This window comes from Tursiops truncatus, chromosome 8 (genome assembly GCF_011762595.2).
Source record: "Tursiops truncatus isolate mTurTru1 chromosome 8, mTurTru1.mat.Y, whole genome shotgun sequence".
In the NCBI taxonomy this organism is placed as follows: Eukaryota; Metazoa; Chordata; class Mammalia; order Artiodactyla; family Delphinidae; genus Tursiops; species Tursiops truncatus.
The window spans coordinates 9,257,575-9,265,012 of NC_047041.1; the positions used below are offsets into that span (position 1 = coordinate 9,257,575).

The 7,438-nt window shown below is 41.4% G+C and overlaps 1 non-coding gene across 1 annotated transcript; it reads left to right on the forward strand.

Moving 5' to 3' along the window:
• Positions 1-6,085: 6,085 nt before the first annotated feature.
• On the forward strand, positions 6,086-6,158 carry TRNAR-UCU (transfer RNA arginine (anticodon UCU)). The gene has a single exon. It is a non-coding gene; the product is annotated as a tRNA-Arg (tRNA).
• Positions 6,159-7,438: the final 1,280 nt, after the last annotated feature.

Consider the following 7,438-nt stretch of genomic DNA (forward strand, 5'->3'; position numbering starts at 1 on the left):
CTTCATCCAGTCTGCACTCCACCCTTCTAAGTGAAAAAAAAAATCTGATATTTTGATTCCCATCTGAATTAGACACCATGTAATCAGACAACAAAACCCTCTATAGTTATCTTAATAGATAGAGTATAACATAAAGAATTGTTAATCAGGTGTAAAAATTGTTAACACAGTGACTGAAAAAGCTAACAGGGGAATCTCAGCTGTTATGGAGATAGAAATTGCAGGAAGCAGCTACCCCCGCTAGGCCTGGAGGAACAAAGAGAAGAAATTGGAGTTATTAGAACTTGGAAACATAGTGAAAGGGCCTCACACAGCTGTAACTCAGACCTCAGAGGAGCAGCATCGCTTGGCTGGGGCTGGGGTCTCCAACGGTGGCTGAGGCCGGGTGTGGCTGCTGGAAAGCTGGACTCAGCTGCTTCTGGACTGGACACTGCTCTGGGGTGAGGAAGACGCAATGTGACACCGACAGGCAGAGGAAGCCGACAGGAAGTGGAGAGAAATGCGCACGTGCCATCCTCCTCCTCCAGCCTGGGAGTGTCTCCCTAATGGCCTATTGTCAATGCCTAACGGAGGTCCAGCTCGCAAAGGAGAGGTGTGGTGTGCGGCGCCCAATCCCAGCATCACGAAGCCAACCGGAAGGCTGGCTTGAAGCTGAGGGACCTTAGCTTGGTAACGAGTATGATCTATTCTTTCAGGTACTTGGGTATGTGTGCATCCCACTAAGCCTACCTGAGCGTGCCTAAAACAACGAAATCCACTCTGTGCTTCCACCTTCTCACAAAAGCATTCTCACTCTCTCACTAAATGAGGAGACACGAAGTCCAAATAGCAACTGTATCCATATGTGGGAGATGGTCTCTCTATTCCTGAGCTGAATTAATTACTGATCAAATTCAGTCATAGTCCCATCCAAATATTCTGTTTCTAAACACTATCTTTTTTTTAATTTTTATTGGCATATAATTGCTTTATAATGTTGTGTTAGTTTCAACTGTACTGCAAAGTGAATCAGCTATATGTATACATATATCCCCTCTTCTTTCGGATTGCCTTCCCAGTTAGGTCACCACAGAGCATTGAGTAGAGTTCCCTGTGCTATACAGTAGGTTCTCATTAGTTATCTATTTTATACATAGTATCAATAGTGTATGTATGTCAATCCCAATCTCCCAATACAACCCACCACCACCTCTTTCCCCCTTCATATCCATACATTTGTTCTCTATGTCTGTGTCTCTATTTCTGCTTTGTAAATAAGATCGTCTATACCATTTTTTTTGAGATTCCACATATGTGCATTAATGTACGATATTTGTTTTTCTCTTTCTGACTTACCTCACTCTGTATAAACAAGACGAAAAGACAACCCACAGAACAGGAGAATATATTTGCAGATGAAGCAACGGAAAAAGGATTAATCTCCAAAATATACAAACAGCTCACGCAGCTCAATACCAAAAAAACAAACAACCCAATCAAAAACTGGGCGGAAGATCTAAATAGACATTTCTCCAAAGAAGACATACAGATGGCCAACAAACACATGAAAAGATGCTCAACATCACTAATTATTAGAGAAATGCAAATCAAAACTACAATGAGGTATCACCTCACACCAGTCAGAATAACCATCATCAAAAAATAAACACTATCTGGGCTTCCCTGGTGGCGCAGTGGTTGAGAGTCCGCCTGCTGATGCAGGGGACACGGGTTCGTGCCCCTGTCCGGGAAGATCCCACATGCCGCGGAGCGAGTGAGCTATGGCCGCTGAGCCTGCGGTCCGGAACCTGTGCTCCGCAAAGGGAGAGGGCACAACAGTGAGAGGCCCATGTACCGCAAAAAAAATAATAAACACTATCTTTTGATCCCAGTTTTCCTCCTTACTTTCCCTCAGTTGGTTCAGAATTTGGGGTGGGGAGAGAGAGGTATTATATACTGACCTTCTTAAACACTGACAGGTATGCTTATTGTCAACAAGTCTATCAGCAATTCACATTCACTCCCAAGAGCAGTATAAGTGAGTTCCGGCTGTTCCACATCATCCACTTAGTATTGTCAGACTTAAATTTTGCCAATTTATGAATGAGAAATTGTATCTCATTATTGTTTAATTTACATTTTCCTTACTGGGGAGGCTGAACATGTTTTTGCTGTTTGCTTATTCGACTTGGGTTTCCTCTTCTGCTCTTATTTTTTGTCTATTTGTCTAATTTTTTCCTCTTAATGATTTGCAGGAATTCATAAAACTTTTTTGGTAAAACGTATTTGAAACATACAAATAAGAATAAAGGATAATATTAAAAAATTCATGTTTCCATCACCCAGCTTCATTAAATTGTCTTATTTGTTTTTATTCATTGCCTTATTTGCTTCAGATTAAAAAAAAACAGAGAAACATCCACAATGGGCACTCTGTATCCATGGGGGAGTCCTGTAACCAAGCCCCAAGGATCCCAAGGGACAACTGTATACACCTGAGATCCTTTTGGTTCCCTTCTCCAATCCTACTCCCCTCCATTTCCCCCACAGTAATCACTATCATGAATTCAGTGTTTACCATATTCTCATGCATAGTTTTTATACCGAGTAGGAGTTATATTCAGGATACTAATCTTTGTTAATTTTATGCATTTTGAACTACAAATATCTCCTCTCGTTCTGTGCTGTGTTCTTCACTTTGCTTATGTGTTTTTTTGATATTTGAAAGTTTTAAATTTTAATGTGATCGTGTTTATCAGATGTTTCCTTTATGGTTTGTGCTTTTTGTGTTATGTTTTAAAAATTCGTTCTCCATCTTTCCTGTATTCTTTTTGTGGATGTATGTTTTATCTCCTTGATGAATATCTATGGTCCCTTGAGGAAAGAAAGACTCATGATTTGTGTACTTCTTTCATCCTCTACGTTGTTAATTCCAGTAACTCCCAACTGGTAGGTCAGAAACACCTGATTGGTGGACAGTAGCTTGTTGTCTTTCTCTGCAGATCAGGCTGTAGCTGCTGCCCTCTTTAGTCACTATCTTGGGTCCTTTCCTTTCTTTTCCTTTTTTGTTTCATATCTACATTTCTCCTTCTCATTCTTTTACACAGGACTCACAAGTTTAGAAGCATATCAGTTGCAGCTGAAAACTATTAAAAATAAAGGGGATTAATTGGCTCATACAAGTGGAAAGTCCTCGGACTTCAGCTTTGATTCAGCAGGTCCTTGACATGATCACTAAAAGAACAGGTACGATGTCTTTCTTTTTGCCCCACTTCCTACCGGGTCAGCTTTATTCTAAAGCTTGTTCTCCCTTGCAGCCACATGACATTTTTATGCCTAATTTTGGAGGTGGGGTCTGTCCTGAGCATTGAGGATGGTAAGATGCATCCCTGGGTTCTACCCATTAGATACGAATAGCATTCCTGCTCCCCACCCTGAGTGTGACAAGCAAATGGCTCCAGGCATTGTCAGATGTCTCCTGGGGGTGAAATCACCCCTGGTTGAGAGCTTCTATCCTAATTAGATAAGCTTAAATCGCATGTCTGGTCTTGGAATAATGAGAGCCGGCTGAGGGATGAAGGTGCTAATTGGCTTAAGCCGATCTGGATTTATTTCTAGAGCTGGCTCAACTTTTGGTCTGTGTTGATGAAGGGCAGAAATTAAAGGGAAAATCTAGGTACTAGTAGAAAGGGGGACGGTGGAAGTGATACTGGATAGTCAAGAAATGGCCACCCCCAGAAAAATCTGATATGAAGTCCAAAGTGATAGCTAAGTGACCCTTGCTACTCTTTCCCATTTTAACATTCGATAGTCAATCAAAGCTAAGCTCTCACCATTAGCTCTTCCATTATTATAGAAAGAGAGGGAAGGAGGGAGGGAGGGAGAGAGACAGAGAGAGAGAGAGAGAGACAGAGAGAGAGAGATCTGGTGTTTTTTTCCACAAGAGTACTTAATTTCATCATAAGGAACCCCCCACCATTACCTCATCTAAACATAATTATCTCCCAAAGGCCCCAAATAAATCACAGTGGGGGTTAGGGCCTCAACATATGAATTTTGGAGGGGATGCAATTCAGTACATAGTATTACTATTTGGCATTTTGGTAATTAGAATTCATTTAGAGAATAAATAGAAATGTATATTCTTCTGTTATAGATTAGCCCCTGATCGGCAGGTATGCCCATCATTGAATTTTTATGCAGATGACATTAGATGAAGAAAAGACTTTTTAGGGACTTCCCTGGCAGTCCAGTGGTTAAGACTTTGCCTTCCAATGCAGGGGGCACAGGTTCGATCCCTGGTGGGAGACCTAAGATCCCACAAGCCTCGCGGCCAAAAAACCAAAACATAAAACAGAAGCAATATTGTAGCAAATTCAGCAAAGACTTTATAAATGGTCCACATCAAAAAGAAAAAAAACCTTTAAAAACAATTAGTGTTAAAAAAATTTTTTTAAATAGAAAAAAAAAGACTTTTTAAATGTGCAGATATGTCAGAGATTTTCACCTTACCTCTCATAGGTTGGGTCCCCTGGGAATGGTTTTTTGGACCAACAGTTTAGCGAGTTTGAGTAGAAGTGATTGATAGGAGAGTATATTCAGGACCAACGCCTGTAGGGATGGTAGGGAAGCAGGACTGGATAGGGAACCAAGTTGAAATGTGATAAAGTTGCAACACAGCCTCAGCCAGTCCTATGGGCTGGGCTGGCCCTTCAGGGTTGCTTCAGTTTGAGGCAAAGGGCCCAGTCCTTGTACCACTGCAGTGGCTAGTCATTAGATGCAAGCTGTCTCCAGTGAGGGTGCAATCCAGGCTGAGGCGGCTCCCAATGCTGAAGGCAATTCTTAGAAAGGAAGTGGTCTTCAGTCCTGAAAAAGTGGGGTGGGGTGGAGGCAGGTCTGGCCAGCACACCATAGGCTCACGTTAGCCAAGCAATCTGAAAGCAAGTGACTCTAAACTCATCGTCAGGATTGCACTGTAGTGATCATGTTTCTCTACCAATCGCATGTTAGGTCTCCAGCCAAGCATGCTTTCTACTGTTTCAAAAACAGGTTTTTCTGATAGCTTCCAAAATCGGTTTAATGCCTGGTTTATCAAACTGAGCCCTCCTTCGTAGTAATATAATTTCACTGGAATAAAATGCCTTGGTTCTTGGTCAGAAGCCTCTGAGACAGGTGTCTTCAGGGAGAGAATGATGGCCAATGTTCACACCTTCTCCATTATATCTGACCCCCTTGGGGTAGTGTGTTTATATAGTTCCTCTGGTGATTTCTTGGTCTTGGAGTGTTGACCATCCTCTGCCACGGTGTTTGGTAATGAGTGTGGTGGCTCTTGAGATTTTAGTCACAGTGACATCATCACCTGGCAGGGGTTTGCTTTTTTGCTCTACACAACAGAGACTGGTTACTCCCAAGCACATTCCATTCACGAAAATAGTTTCACATTGTGAAATATTGTATCTTGCATGTTCAGTCTCTTCTGAGAGCCTCGCAGGCATAAATAACTGTCGATCCCAGTAGCTCTATGTGTCTAAAGCACTTCAGATTGGAAATGGGTTTATTAACATCATAAATTGATACAAAATGGGTCGTCATTATACGCTCCTTAGAGATAGATGGGAGAGGGAAAAGAGGACTAAAAATGAAGAGCCGAAGTGCTAGTCCTATGTTTGCAACCTGCACTTTAGAAATATCCTCAGGCCGAGAGAGCTGCATGTGGGAAATTAGTACCTGGCTCCTGTATAATCTCCCCTCCTTCCCATGAAATAAGATCATGGGAAGAATTTCATAGGAGAAAACCCGCAGTTGAAGAAAATATGGTACCTGCTGAAATGTTTTCAAATGTTAGGAAACTCAAACTCAAGTTGTTTTGAGGTACAGAGAGGAACTACTGGGTTAATTTTATTGAGAAATTAGGGAAGTCAGTGTTTCGTTTGCTTTAGAACAACAACAAAAGTGAATGATATTATTAAGTATGGAAAATTATTAAACATTGAAATAAATGTTTGCTTAATTAGAAAATTTTGACATTGACCCATGTTCTAAAATATTTTTTTAAATGCAGTACTTTAAGATGAAGATTATTTTAAAATAAAGTGTTATGGGGACTTCCTTGATGGTCCAGTGGTTAAGATTCTGTGCTTCTACCGCAGGGGTCATGGGTTCGATCCCTGGTCAGGGAACTAAGATCCGACCTGCCGCATGGCAGGGCCAAAAAAATAATAATAATAATTTTTTTTTTAAATTAAAATAAAGTGTTCTGGACTAGAATAAATGTATGAAAAGGTAAACATATTTTGTTAAAGTAAATCTACTCTGATTTAAAAAAGAAGTGAATGATATATGTTTAGAGGCGGAATGACAGCAACAATCAGATTCTTACCTGGGCCTCATCTCTCACTCACAGAGACACGGATCGAGCTCCGTACACAGTGCAACAGAGAGCACGTCCCTCCAGATTATACTGGACTTATACTTATTAAAGAGGACTGATTGATGATCTTGATAGAAGGTTGCTATCCTCTAGGTACAGTGTTCATACGAACGTTTTATGAAAAATTCACGTTCACGAACTCTCACACGTGGCTGCTCACAGAGCAACATTTTGCATGTATTTTGAAAACGGTTTCCGTGTTTTCTCTCTCACACGATTTTCAGATTCTCCTAGACTCCAAAGCTCTTTCTTTTGGGAGATTCCCCTGTTTGCATTGCACAGCTCCAAGGAACACCGTTCACATTGCAATTTCTATGGCAGGTGACTTAAATCTCCACATGCCTGTGTTTGTTAACCCCTCCTTCACTGCTTTAACTATTTCCTTTTTTCTCGGTGCTTCCCTAGCCTTTGGTTTTGACAAAAAATTTAATAAATGGCGCAGTGTAGTGAGAAGCCATGTGGATTAAAGTACTGTGATGGGTATTTGTTGTTTGCTGCCTGGCATCCATTACCCCTTCCTCCTGACATTACTCTGTTTCCCTCAAGGAACTTCAAATTGCCTTGACTTTCACCCAGGTGACCCCTTACCCCAGGGGCGGGATCTGACGGTGATCGGTGTACTCCAATTAGCATATTCTTTTCCCCAGACCTCAATGATCCATTCAGGGATGGATGTATAACCCAATCAGAGATAGTTTGACAGAAGGGATATTTGTTAGGACTTCTCCCACTTCTGTTTAAGCCACCAGAAATAACTCACCCTTTCTGGCTGCATGTTAAGAAGGCTGTGAACAAAGTAGCAAATCCCTATCCTCCAAGAGCATACGTTCCAGCAGCAGGAAACAGGCAGTAAACAGGTTGGATGGAATGGTGTTCAGAAACAAGGAGAAAGATTAAAAAGGTAAGGAAAAGTGGTTAGAGAGGTAATGGGAGGCAAGATCTGCATAGAACTCTGTAGACCGTTATCAAGACTTTAGCTTTGACTCGGAGTGAGATGAGAAACCACTGAGGGTTTTAGGAAGAGCAGTC